The 14,929-nt window shown below is 48.0% G+C and overlaps 1 protein-coding gene across 1 annotated transcript in view; it reads right to left on the bottom strand.

Annotated features, from left to right (window-relative positions):
- LOC138246643 (cornifelin homolog A-like) overlaps nt 1-12,945 on the bottom strand; it is an 80,115-nt gene extending 67,170 nt beyond the window's left edge. The window contains exon 1 of the mRNA XM_069201372.1: nt 12,795-12,945. The gene's annotated coding sequence lies outside the window, so the exon portion shown is untranslated. The remainder of the gene's footprint in view (nt 1-12,794) is intronic.
- Nucleotides 12,946-14,929: the final 1,984 nt, after the last annotated feature.

Genomic DNA, 14,929 nt, shown 5'->3' with positions numbered 1-14,929 from the left:
CTGTGGGCCTGGTCCCTAGCCCTGGAACATCGGGGGAGCTGAAGGGCAGACGTGAGGTACATTAGCAGAGCTGTGGGCCTGGTTCCCAGCCCTGGAACATCGGGGGAGCTGAAGGGCAGACGTGAGGTACATTGGCAGAGCTGTGGGCCTGGTCCCTAGCCCTGGAACATCAGGGAAGCTGCAGGGCAGATTTGAGGTACATTGGCAGAGCTGTGGGCCTGGTCCCTAGCCCTGGAACATTGGGGGAGCTTCAGGTCAGACGTGAGGTACATTGGCAGAGCTGTGGGCCTGGTTCCCAGCCCTGGAACATCGGGGGAGCTTCAGGTCAGACGTGAGGTACATTGGCAGAGCTGTGGGCCTGGTTCCAGGTCCTGGAACATCAGGGGAGCTGTAGGCCAGGGTGGCAGGGCTGGGTCTGTGTCAGTGCCGCATCACAGGAGGTGAGAGGTACTCTAACAGAGCTGTGTGCATGCCCCTCAGTGCTGCAGGAGCCGAGCCCTACAACAGGATTGGGAGCTGTAGAGCCATGAAGCCTCCCCCTCCCATGCTGTGGTGCTGAACCGAGGTGGTTCTTTTGTCATCACTCATTACTCAGTGTGACACCGCCACAAAAGCCGAGGGTTGGTCGCTCCTGGCCCCACCTGTGGGAGAGATAACACTGTTTGGAGTGGTGAGGAATCATTGCGGAACCATGGAAACACTAAGGTGCTGGGAGAGCAAACAAGGCCGAGCTTTGCATTAGTAGAGACCGATATACAAATAGTTTCATTGTTTGTGAGTTGTGTAGCGCTCAGGCTTCCAGTCGGATGCTTCAATGTGCCCAAGAGTAGTGGGATTTACACAGGAACAGGGGCGTAGCTTCGGAGGGGGAGTTTGGGGTGCTACACCCTTGTAATAAATGTATTTTGTGATAAATAGTTGGGTGCAGATGTTATCAGTCGGTTATGGTGGTGTCTGTTGGATTTCACCAGGAATATTCACACACACAAACATTAACGCACACACACCCGCCCTCTCACATGGATTACCTAAACGTCTTTTACATTCATTGTTCAGAAATCCAACAAGTGACTAAAGTTCTGGACTCTCAGGATGAAGAGCATAGACAGTCTACAGAGGTGCTCTGCAATCAATCAATCAATCAATCAATCAGGGGTTTGTAAAGTGCACTACCCACCCGTGAGGGTCTCAATGCGCTGAGGGGGGAAGGGGGGTTGGGGGGGCGCTGCTACTGCTCGAACAGCCAGGTCTTGAGAAGTTTCCTGAAGGTACAGAGGTCTTTGGGTGTGAAGAGTGTTCCACGTTTTGGTGGCGAGGTGCGAGAATGATCTGCCACCGGTTGTAGTTCTGCGGACGATTGTGACAGTTGCAAGGTCAGAGGAGCGGAGATGCCGGGTCGGGTGTAGAAAGAGAGTCGTCTGTTGAGGTATTCTGGTCCGGTGTTCTGCAGGCCTGAACCTCTGAAGAAAGTGCGACTACGAGGTCCGTCCGCCTCTAATGCCCTGTGGTGCTTTCAGAAAAGGAACTGACGGATACATGACGAGGAAAGTTCTCTGGATGGTTCGTACGACTGGCATACTCTAATGAATGAGGAGAACTGAGCATAAAATAAACAGCGCTAGAGGTTATAACTACCCTAAAATAGGGGTAAGTTAGGGGATCTTTGAAGAATGCGGTCCTGAAGAAAGCCACCTGACCATAATGCAAAGTTGCATGGCTGAAACATGTAGACTGAGTGACGTCTGAGTACATTGCACACGCAATGACATCACCCTTCTTCTTTTAACCTTGCCAAAGGATCCTGTGAAAAAATTGTAGTATTGTTTATAACTTTAGGCAATTTTAAATATAGATCACTCCACATAAACACCATAAGAGCTCCCTTAGCTATCAAGGTTGAGCACACTGTGATACATGAAGGCACCTGGGTGAGGACTCGGTGATGAAGCATGCCACTGGTATAGCCTACAGGCTGGGTCCTTTTACAAACAAAAGGATTTTCCCTGCGGTAGGCAGTGAGAGACAATAATAGAGGGTTGCAGAGAGATCAACAGTCGGGAAGAAGAGTGTACTCACAGTTAAACTTCCTACACCCTCTCTTTCATTACGGCTATTAGGTTATGTGGCCACTTTAATCGCCACATAGAGGAAGTTGTCAAGATTCATGGTAAACAGTAGCCTCCTAAATCTCTGATATCCTAACGTGTAAAATGTGTTTTATTCTGAAGTATTATACTCTATATATGTATGAAAAGACTATGGGCCTGATTACAACTTTGGCGGAGGGGGTTAATCCGTCCCAAATGTGAAGGATATCCCGCCCGCCGTATTATGAGTCCATCATATCCTATGGAACTCGTAATACGGTGGGCGGGATATCCGTCACATTTGGGACGGATTAACCCCATCCGCGAAAGTTGTAATCAGGCCCTATATACAGTATATTCATAAAATAAGTTAGCACACTGACAACTTTGCTGAGACGTGGTAGGCCAGAAGCCATTTTGTTTCGTGAAGAACATTGCACATTTTAACTAGCAGAACCTCGTTTTCAAACCTGGCAAGGGAAGTGGTGTTTTATGACAACAACAGTATTTGAGGACATGAATGCTGTATTCCTTCCAATGTCATTCAAGTGCATCTTCGGAAGAAAAGTTCCAGACACCTGAATGTTAGATAAGTTTTTGCTGAAAGTAATTCATGGTTGTCACATGTCCTTCCCACATTATCTTGTGTTAGGCACAACTGTTTGTATACTAGACCAACATCTGCACACTTTAGAGCAGTGCTCCAACTGAGCATTTTCTAGTGGAAGCCCCGGTCAGCTAAATTCTCATTTTCTTTGGTATTTTTGCTGCCTGCTACTTTGTATTAAATGCTGTGTGGACTTGGGCTTCCCCACGTGTCATGTTTAATTTTTAACACATGTACCTGGTTATCGTCTGCGTACATCTTCGTTCAGGACGTGGCTACTGAGGATTCCAGCGAGATGTGGAGGAGAAACAGCCATACGGATGGTCCTTAGGGCACAATGGCATTTACTGTGGTTGTTTCCTAAAGATTCATGACTGGATACCAGCCTCACAGACTCTTGGGTGTGCCATCGCATTGGGCATTGTCTTCCTTGAAGGCCCCTGCATTGGCCACTGAGCATGCCACCTCAATGTTGAAGTGAAGTGGACATAAGGCTGTTTCTAAGGACGCCATGACATTTACTGTGGTTGCTTCCTAAACTTTAATGACTAAATACCAGCCTCACAGACTCTTGGGTGTGCCAACTTATTGGGCATTGTCTACCTTGAAGGCCCCTGCATTGGCCACTGAGCATGCCACCTCAATGTTGAAGTGAAGTGGACATAAAGCTGGTTCTAAGGACACCATGACATTTACTGTGGTTGCTTCCTAAACTTTCATGACTGAATACCAGCCTCACAGACTCTTGGGTGTGCCAACGCATTGGGCATTATCTTCCTTGAAGGCTCCTGCATTGGCCGCTGAGGATGCCACCTCAGTGTTGAAGTGAAATGGACATAAGGCTGGTTCTAAGGACACCATGACATTTACTGTGGTTGTTTCCTGAAGATTCATGACTGAATACCAACCTCACAGACTCTTGGGTGTGCCAATGCATTCTGTACAGCCTTACTTGAAGGCTCCTGCGTTGGCCGCTGAGGATGCCACCTCAACGTTGAAGTGAAGCAGACATAAGACTGGTTCTTAGGACACCATGACATGTACTGTGGTTGTTTCCTAAGCTTTCATGACTGAATACCAGCATCACAGACTCTTGGGTGTGCCAACGCATTGGGCATTATCTTCCTTGAAGGCTCCTGCGTTGGCCGCTGAGGATGCCACCTCAATGTTGAAGTGAAGTGGACATAAGATTGGTTCTTAGGACACCATGACATGTACTGTGGTTGTTTCCTAAAGATTCATGACTGGATACCAGCCTCACAGACTCTTGGGTGTGCCAATGTATTAGGTACAGTCTTCCTTGAAGGCTCCTGCGTTGGCCGCTGAGGATGCCACCTCAACGTTGAAGTGAAGCAGACATAAGCCTGATTCACACAACACTGTTACATTTACATTGGTTGTTTTTGACTATACTTGGCCAATGTTCCCTCCCAAACCTCAGATATTCAATGATGGATCTTATGTATTGTCTATGTTTGAGGTTGACCATGTTGTAGATGCTATAGAGATGTTACTAGACTTTACAGAGAAACGGTAATACTGTTGATCCGTGGGAGACATTGGAAATCGTGTTGGTTTTGTCGGAGAAAATGGCACCCAGTTGTGCCTGCTGTGTACTGTTTGAGACCAATGACCGGAATCACTGAAGTGCAACTCACCAACATCATAAGGTTGTACCCTTGCGTACTGGCATTCATCAGGGTGTGACATCACTTCCTTGTGCTAACCATACTCTCAGGATCACAAAAGCTTAGCTGTGTGTTTATGCATTATTTATAGACTATTACAATTATAATTATATGTATGTAAGCCTCTAATTTTGTGATATCACTTCCTGGAGTAAACATTGATCTAAAACCACTTCCTGAGTTGATAAGGTCTTCCTTGATTCAGGAAATGAGAATAGCACCGTCTCACTGCCAGAGAACCGACAAGATGAAGAAAGAGGGTGCGCATGAGCAGAAGGCTGCCAGAGCTTCAGCACAGAGTGATGGTGCGCAAAGCTCTTAGAGGCAGATTTGAGAGCCCCTGGGGCAACCAGAGCATCACTTTTCATGACGCTGAGTTGGCGCGAACCACTGCTCCATATTTACAAGGAGTTTAATGCCACTTTTTGTGACATTACACATGCTTGTAAATATGGGCTCCCCCAACGCAGTTTTCTGTGTTAGAGGGGCGTGCAGTGGGTGTTGCAGTGGACGCTCCACTGCAACATCCATTGCTTTTGACGCTGCCCCAGATTTACAAGAAGGCGTAAATCTGTGGCAGCGCCAAAAACTAACGCCGCCCTAGGGGTGGAGTTAGCATGGCACAACGAGGAGGAATACTTTTATTCCTCCTTGTTTTTTGCTTACTTCATGTGTGCTGCATTCTGCAGCACACATTGAAGAAGCAAAATGCCATGGATGATTGTTTATGTGCAGGAAGGTGTCCCTTCCTGCACATAAACAATAATTCCAAAATGACGCTTTGGTACTTCTATGTCTGCTGCATTTTGCAGCACACATAGAAGTACCAAATCACCATTATAGATTATGTGCAGGAGGGACACCTTCCTGCACATAAACAATCTATACCCTCAATGCAGACACCCTTGCACTATGGTGCAAGGATGCCTGCGTTGGCGCAGGCAGCTTAATTCAGCGCCGGTGCAGAGGGAAACACAGGGGTGCGCCATATTCCTGTAAATACGGCACAACCCTGAGTTTCAAAAGTTGCGCAGCGCTTCTATTTTTGACGCAGCACCGCACTGTGCCACTTTGGCTTAAATCAGGGCCTTAGTGACACTCCGGTGGCCCCAGGGGCTCTTAAATCTGTCCCTAAGTTTATTAGAGGAACGGATGCTAGATAAGTGGAAAATTAATTGATTATGAAATGTAGTATTGTGGGAATGTGGGGAGCTCGGTAATGTATAATATGATATGCACTCTTATAAAAGGTTCTATTTAATTAAGTGTTTTTGAATTCTGTGGGTTTACACTGACTTACCCCGGCCCTTGTGCATGTTTGTTGTGTGTCTCCTGTCTAATATTGATGTCCACCCCCTTTCTACGCTCCACCCTGTCTCACTCACCAAAGAGAACCTTTTCCTATAGTTCTCATTCACGTTATAGGTTGGTAGCGTTTCATGCAATAGATTTGGGAAACAATTTGTGCTAATGATTGTAAATTGAACGCTATTTTAAAAAAGCATTAGCTACAAAATGTGCAAACGTGTTTACTGAAAAGTTATTCAAAATGTGTAACTCAATTGCTGCATAGCAAAAAATAAAAGTGGTGTTTTCCTAACCGTGGGGATTGCAGTGTGGATGTCAACAAGCTCGCAGTACGAGGCCATCAGGCAGAATCCAATAATTTACTTTTACTTTCCTAAGTTGCCAGTCATGTGACATCATTTCCTGAAGACTATGACATCAGCAGAATCATTGCGTACATATATGTGGGTCCAACCAACCTCTTGGACTTGCAAGTGGTGCGCCATTTCAGTATGTGTGACATGACATTACTTAAATGACGTTATTTTAACATTATTTCCTTAGGTTAATTCGAGGGTCACATCCCTTTCTCTGAGTATTAAGAGTGAGAAACATCTGTCCACTTTTAACAACATCTGATATATCACTGCCACTCTGACAGAGTGAACCTTGGTTCATTCGTTGAACTGATTATACCAGGATGAACCTGGCTGGTTGGTTTGAGAACGGTTACACAATTCAGGTGATGAACAAGAAAATGAAACCACCTGTTCGACATGACTCCCTTCTCACACAACCTCACTGAATTGACACATGAGTTATTATATTGTTCTGAAATTGTTTCAGTAAATGAGACCGTCATCACCTCTGGAGCAACAAAGTTGATTGGGACAAGTTTTTCCTGATGTTGCTAAGATTGGGGTATCACTTCATGCCACTGATATGAATGTGACGTCACATCCGGTAACAGATGGGATTAAGGCTTCATTTCCTAGGCTTTCTTGGCTCACTTCCTGCGGTCGCTGACCCTCATTCCTGTTGCTCTACTGGCCTCATTTGAGATGTACAAATCCCACATGGGCAGTATCTTTAGGGCAGTTTGAATTATACGATTCTGCGGCCTTGGAGCTTCTGCAAAATAAAGGATTTGCCGCACTTGCCACATAATCCACCGTTTTCTGCATATTTTAACTAAAAAATGTTTCCATCTCAACTTGGTCAAAAGTTACTGAAAACGCTACAACGCGCGTTGCTGTGCAGTGATAGGCTTTTTGTTGCGCAGATGTAGGTCACCTTTCAGTTTCTGGCTGATGTATTTAGATATTAAGGAGGTGAAACCATTCTTCTTAAAATGTAAATTTGCGTAAAAAATTACAAAAGAGTGAAGCAATAATGCTTTAAATTATGCCAGATAACTCTGCATGACGTGCCTTTTCTTGCCACATAATTTACTGAACCCTGAGGCATAATTTGGTCATCCTTACTGCGCAATTCTTGTGGCCCGGGTACATTTTAATAACAGCCTAATCTGGCCCAGTGTTCTACACACCAGGATTATCATGTATGTATGACCAGACATTGTCAAGTGATGCTCTTGGCACTATGGCCCTCATTTTAACCCTGGCGATCTTTTGACCACGAGGGCTAATGTGGCGGTATCACCAACAACAGGCTGGAGGTGTATAGCGCCACATTATGAGTGTGGCGGGTTGGCCGCAGCTCCAACCGCATCTCCAGAGTGATGTCACAGTGATGACGTAAGGTTTGCAGCAGATCAGTTCTAGTGTCTTCACAAGATTCGTAGACTAGGGTGAGAACGCAGTCAGGGCCTGCGGCTTCCCTGAAAGGAACAGCATCAATCCTTTCTATTGGCCTTCTCGGTTTCAACGTATTCATCCCTCATCTATGCCCACTGGCATAAGTGAGCTCACAAGGTCCCAATCACTAACTCCACGCTGCGGCCAGGAACTCCATCCCCCCCATTCCAAAACCGGAAAGAGGAGGCGGACTCCGAGGTGTATGTCCTACCCCGACCCGGCTGTTCTATTGGAATTTAATCCAGGAATGGAATCTCCGTGGTATGGAAAGCATGTTAGTGCATCAAACGGATTGTACAGGAAGTGATACTGAAAATATGTAAAATCAAAATACATCCTGCCATGACTGCAGTGGTACACAGTTCAATAACGAGGATCAACTCCCCAGGTGCAGGATCCTACCAATGGTCGCATTGCGAACAGAAGAGCATCTTGTATTTACAACCCCCTCAGGGGCAAGCACCTGGGGCCAACACTTTCTGCCCCCTACCAAGAGACAGAGGCAAGTAACGCCATCAACAGTCACAAGTTCCGCCTGACTAGGTGAGGGATGAAAACTGACATACAAATTAATAGAAATGCACACAATACCAGGGAACCACATGGCGCGCTGTCCCTGCCAAGGCACCTCTGGCCTGACCAGTCTCCGAGCACAGTTCCCATCAATGATCAGTCCCAGATAATCCAGGCTAAGACTGAAAGGTCCAGGGCCGCTGGCTGGTCAGACCCCCCTCCAGCCAGACCCGCACCCAGATACTCATCACCCCAACAAGGGGGAAACCAGCAAAGTAGCCAATTCTAGTTAGTATGTTACCCCCCGTCCTTTCTTTGAAGATTTCTGGATCTTGCTGTGGGTGCCGAAGCGGCCGAAGGGCAAAGAGGCCGCTCCCCTCGGTCTAATGGCGTTTAAGCGCTATCATGCCGTTCCCACGACGACATCACGCCCCGCACCTGTACACAGCCAGGGTGGCGCCCTGCCCCGCGCCCTACAAGAACCGAATGACCTGTCAGATGACCCCTCGGGCACAGCGCTCCATCCCACGCAGCGGCTAGAAGGCAACTCTTAGCTAGAGCCAGGGGTCGCCCTCTCAGCTGGTTAATGTTTCACAGGTCACGTCCTTCGTCTTTAACTCATTTTACTTTTAGCAGGTTGTGCGCGCGCGCGCTAAGTACGTGATCCTACGCTCTCTTTTACATCCCTTGTAACAGCAGAATACAACATGTTTAAAAGTTTTCTGTGCTTTTTTAGGCCTTGACTCAGTGATAAATATGCAAACAAAAAATGAGTAGAATATAGCGAGTGGCACTGACAGGCCACATTGTATGAATTCAAAACATTTTGTGTTGCGATTATGTATCGTTGTCCAACCTCATGGGACCCAGGAGCGATCTCCCGACAGACGTGTAAGGTCCCTGTTAGCGGCCGTCACCAAGCAGTGTGACCATAACCGCGACTGACCTCCCTCAACGATGCCCAACAAGCACTGACACTTGTCGCTGTGAGCGCCGGCCCCATATCCGAGTGACCAGGAGCGCACCCTGGGCGAAATGAACATTTGGTGTTTGCTGTGGGGGCTGTGACGGCAGGGGGTTGATGGGGCGCTGAGCTACATTAAGGGCTGATTACGAAGTCTTTAACGCAGGGGTCTTCAAACTGGGGGCCGAGCCCCCGCTGGGAGGCCTCAAGTGATCACAGGGGGGGCGACTGGCTCTGGCCAAAATAAACATGCTAATAACTGGACTTTGTTTTATTCTGAAAAAATGAGCAGCAGTAACCGCCCTGGAAAGGGCCCTCACTGGCATGTTTTGTCATGTATCTGCAAGCTGGGAGTGTGTATCAAAAGGGAAGGGACTCGAATACTCTTCAACACCCCCCCTCCCAAATAATCACACTGTGCATACTTTTACACCTTAGTAAGACCTGTCTGACCAGAACAGTGTGTTTGCCATCATGTTGCAATTGCATTTTTAAAACAGCTGGGGGGCCAAAGATGTTTTTGTCCACTGGGGGGTGCGGTGTTAAAAAGTTTGAAGATTGCTGCTTTAAGGTGACCCGACTGAGCTCAGGTGGCATGGAGGAGCGGCTGTTGGCATGACATTGTCAGGCTGCACCCCGCTGCGCCCCTCGGAATATTGGCCCACGGGCCTGGGCCCCGCCCGCCATTGCCCAAGGCCGGCCCTGCCAGTGATATTGTGCACATTGATTCCAGGGACATCTTAAGGATTTTGGGGGCCCTGTGCTAAACGTACTTTTGGGGCCCCTTGTCCGGAACAGCGTTGCATTTATAATCCAGTTTCAGGTCTTTCCTGTCATTTTGGCCAGTTCCCTGGCAGTGCGGAGGCGCACGCATCCACATTCTAAATGTTTTTACGTCTAATACAGTGCTTTAAATGGGCCGGTACTATCCGGTACTGGGCACCGGCACTTTTTTATTTTGAGAGGGAGAGTACCTGCACTTTGTAAGAAAAACGTAATACTTTTCATTGGAGAGTACCGGCACTTCTCAGAAACAAGCAGGTACCCTGGCACAGAGTGCCCGCACTTCTATTTTTCCATTTCAAGCACTGGTCTAATACTCGGGGATAGTGGCGTGTTCTCAATATCACAATAAAGCAGGAGCTCATGAATATTACTGCAAATAATCTCTGTGACCCCCTCCCATTTCTCATTTCCGAGGTCCTGTTTCGACCTAAAATACATTTTGTTATGGATGTTGCACAGTGTTGAAAAACATAACATATCATTTATCTGCAAAATATCTGCAACAGAGTCCCACAGATCCCCAATATGAAAAATAAACAGAACAGAACAGATCTGGCTCTATCAGGGCCACCTGAAACGCTGGGGCCCTGGGCCAGAGGGTGCTTTGTCCCTGGTTAAAACATCTCTGATTGATTCTAGGATGAGGTAGGACAAAGCAGGGCCGGTGGGCGGGATTTATGTCTGCGCTTTGCAGTGGTTGTTTAGTGCGCTGCTTGCTGTGAAGGCTTAACATCAAGCTCACATGACCCCAACTCACCACCTAAATGACCTCATGGTGAGTGTGCTGTGTAGTGTGCCCGTAGAGGTTTCTGTGCATCAACTGCAAAATCAAAGTGGTTAAAAGCACAGGGTGAGGTGACTTGATGCCACCCCTAGCCTGACATAGACTCTCCCAAGTGCTCCATGGAGACATGTGAAGGGAAACAGGACAAGTGTGACCATAAAGGGGTCCGTGAGGCAGGAGGAAAGGGGCATTGTAGGGCAGGATCTTAAATCTAACTATAAAGCTAGGTTTGATGGGGAGGGACGCCAACAGCGAAGAGAGACTTCGAATCATGGCATGTACTCTGCTATCCAGAAAATGGCTGATCTACATGTCAGCCCTCAGATTTGTGAGTGAAAGCATCCCTACTGTGTCCAAGTCAAACTCCACCTTATCCTCGATCTTCCCCGACGATCCCACATCACACCACACCTTTGGCAACTCCACTGGCCCCCGTGCAGAAGAGTTGCGTATTCAAGCTGCTGACCCATACACACAAAGTTCTACACAACCAAGGACCTGCCTATATTAACCACCGCCTGAATTTTCACCAGCCGTCAAGAAGACTACGCTCCACCTCGCTATCACCTGCCCACACTCCAAGCATCCACCGAAGCAGAAGTGGAGGATGTGCCTTTTCTCACATAGCAGCAAAAACCTGGAACAGCTCCCCATGCATCTCCGGACCATCACCTCTCATCCAGAATTCCGTAGAGTCCTCAAGCCCTGTCTAGCTGAATAACGAGGTGAGACCTGCAAGCGCCTGGATACCCTCAAGGGTGATTTGTCGCGTTTTACAAATCCTGCTTCGTTGATTGATTGACACAGCTACAGACCCCATGAGTGGAAGCAAATCTACTGTGTCAAGGTGAAGGGTCACCTGTCCTCCGAAGCCCCATTTGTGGAAATGTCTCTTTTGTGTCCACGTCACAGGTCACCTGACCTACAGACCACTCATGGGTCACTTTTTCTACCAACCCCCATTAGTGGAAGCATCTCTGTCCAACTCATGGGTCACCTTTCCTACAGACCTCTACAAGTGTAAGCATATCTACTGTGTCCAAGTCATGGGTCACCTGTCCTACAGATCTCCATGAGTGAAAGCAACTCTACAGGGTCCAAGTCATGGGTCACCTGTCCTACAGATCTCCATGAGTGGAAGGAGCTCTACTAGGTCCAAGTCATGGGTCACCTCCCCTACAGACCTCCTTGAATGGAAGCAACTCTACTGGGTCCAAGTGATGGGTCGCCTGTCCTACAGATCTCCATGAATGGAAGCAACTCTACTGGGTCCAAGTCATGGGTCACCCGCCCTACAGAGCATGATATTGTCTTCAGTTGTATTCACATAATTACCTATATTTGAGTCTGACCTCAAAGGATGGCACAAACCTTGGGAGTGGGGGCCTTTTGGCCTGCTAGAGATAAAATTCCCAGCCGGAGCTGTAGAGGGCAGTAGGAAAGGACACACCAGCTTGAACATCTTCACACTAAGTGAAGTAGACAGGTAGGCTTGGTCAGCCATGATGGCAGAGTGACGATGAGAGAGAGGTTAATACTACCCACAGCGGAGAATGCATTGAATTAGCTCTAGGTAAGGTGTCCTGGCAAGGAAACGTTACAGGAATCAGGGTCGCTGCTTCAGGGGGAGTGTTTGGGGTGTTACATCCCCTCTTAATAAATGTTTTATTTAAAAGATAGTTGGGAAGAGGTGCTTTCAGTCAGGTATGGTGAGGTGTCCGTCGAATTTCATCTGGGATTTTTACATGCACACATAGACTGACGCACACACACACATACAGTCACCACTCTGCTCTGAATTTCTTGTAAAATGCTGGTTATTAGACAAAATATTTAGTTTTAAGTACCGGTAACAACCCACACAGCCCTTTCCTCTGCCCCTTAAGCATCCCACATGTCCTGCTTCTCAGATAATGTATTTTACCATGATGTGCCAGCGTGATTTTTGAGAAATCTGAAGCTCACTCACCCCACACACCAATATTACTGACCAAGCTACGCCCCTGACAGGAATGGTTGAGGGTGACCCGATAATTCCCAGGTCTTTGTAGAACCCTTGTTGGTTTGTACCGAGCTTCAGGTTATATATGTCATCTACATTAAAGCATACAGGAGACCAGCAGCCACCAAGCCCCCTCCCACCATATAGTTTCAGCATCACTTGACACAGTGGCGAGACAAGGGGGTCTCCCATCGAAGTACCACCATACTTCTGAGATACATAGATTCTGGTGCCCACAAGATAGCCCTTTGCCTCTTACCTGTAGTGTTGCTTGGACCTGCACTGGAGAGCTGGGAAATTGAAATGAAGGACCAGCTTTCGAGAAGTTCTAGATATCCACTCAACGCTGGTACGTGAGCGACTCCGCCTCTGCTTTAAAGGCAGGTAGAGCCCAGCCTATCACCGTTCACAAAACTATCGTTGCTCGACAAACACTGCCAGCTCAGGAAGCGGTGTGTGTGCCGTGGGATGTGGTCTTTTGTGTTTGCCCACACACCCTAGCCTTTAAAAACGTACCTCCACCCCAACAAAAGAAGCAGAAGTTTACAGGAGTCATGGAACCACAGGTGACCAAATGCATCACGCACGCGCCACACCCTGGACCAAACCAGTCCCACCCGCTTAACGGTGGCTTCACCCGGAGACCTGCCAGGCTCTGCACACAGGCTTTGTGGCACTGTTAGAGTCACCTTTGAAATAAATGCAAACACAGAGCCGACAATGCCACTACAAAAATACTTAGTTTTATGTGCTAGTACTGGCAGGACATTGGTGATGAATCACGTGCAAGACAAAAGATGGAGGCAGGGCTCAGCATGCACTGAGAGGAGGAAGAGTTGGGGCCGTCACGCCCTGAGCCAGGCCCCATTGGTGCTGACACTTAGAAGGGGACTGGTCGATGGGGGGTCGCACCTTGGCAGCTCCTTCAGCCCCTCTCTGAGCAGGAGGGGGGTCAGGGGGTGTCTGATATCTAAAGCCTTTAGACTAAAGGGGAGATTGTCCCAGAGTCCAGGGACGAGTACTCGCAGCATGTGAGCGAGGGCTTCTCCTGCAACCCTGGCCAGGGCGTGCGTCCGGCGCTCTGCAGTGATCTGTGCTTTAGGGGTGACTGAGTATTGCACTGAGGGCTTGCTGCTTGCAGGGGTGAGGGGCTCGGACAAGGCCCTGCTTCTGCTGCTTGGAACTAGGGTGGCTACAGCGTGGGATATTTATCCCAGGAAGGCGAGGGTGGGGCCCCCCGGTGATCTGCAGTAATCTGTGCTTCGGGGGTGACTGAGAATTGCACCGAAGGCTTGCTGCATGCAAGGGTGGGGGGCTCGGACAAGGCCCTACTTCTGGTGCCTGGAACTAGGGTGGCTACAGCGCGGGATATTTATTCCCAGGAGGAAGGCGAAGGTGGGAGCCTCCAGTGCCTGTTAGTGGGGCGCTACCCCTGACTGTGAATGAGAGCCTGGGTGGTGTCCTCAAAGAAAGAGGGGGAGGGGGATCTGACGGGCCCTCGAGGACGGACAACGTGGGACTCTTTAGGAACATGTGCAGTGAATGGGGGGGAGGGTGCAGAGACAGGAAGTGCGTCATAACTCAGAGGCGTGCAGTCACATGGAAGTGTGTCACGACTGAGCGGGGTAGTGGAGGCAGAGGCATGCATGTGTGTCATGACTGAGAGGCGTGAGGGGACACGGACGTGAGGGCGGTGCATTGAGGTAAAGTGTGTCGTGATATAGAAGAGTGCAGGGATATGGAAGTGTGTCATGAGTGAGAGGTGCATAGAGATGAAGAGAGTCATGATTGGGAGGAGTGCACGGATAAAAGTGTCATGGTTGAGAGGGATGCAGTGACATGGAAGTGTGTCGTGATTGAGAGGGATGCAGAGACATGGAAGTGCCTCATGATTGATAGAGGTGCATAGATAATGAAGTGTGTCATGACTGAGAGAGGTGCAGATTCATGAAAGTGAGTCATGATTGTAAAAAATTGGATTGTTGGTTGACTAAGAGGTGAAGTCTGATCAAGAAACAACCACATTTGTTTGCAGGATAAGATACAAGTGTTAGAAATTGGGTTGTTGGTTGGCTGGCGTTCAAGCCTCAGTTAAGCAGCAACCACAGTCCTATCAGGGTAAGTGTCAGGCAAACCCTAAATTAACCTGTACTCAGCCCCGGGTCGCTTGCCACAGAGCAGTAAGGCTTGACTTAAAGGTAAAGGTAGTGGGTAAAAGTATTTGTGCAACTCTTCTAACAGTAAAACAGAGAAAACACCACACAAAATGAATCCACACCAGTTTAGAAAAACAGAGTAAGATGTAATTAATAAAACACAACCAAAATGACAAAGATCCAATAAGAAGAACTTGAGTTATGAATTTTTAAAAATTAAACTGTAATATAGGCCCTC

This window comes from Pleurodeles waltl, chromosome 7 (assembly GCF_031143425.1).
Source record: "Pleurodeles waltl isolate 20211129_DDA chromosome 7, aPleWal1.hap1.20221129, whole genome shotgun sequence".
Classification (NCBI taxonomy): domain Eukaryota; kingdom Metazoa; phylum Chordata; class Amphibia; order Caudata; family Salamandridae; genus Pleurodeles; species Pleurodeles waltl.
Note: the sequence above shows the minus strand (reverse complement) of the source record. Positions and strands in the feature narration are given on the sequence as shown.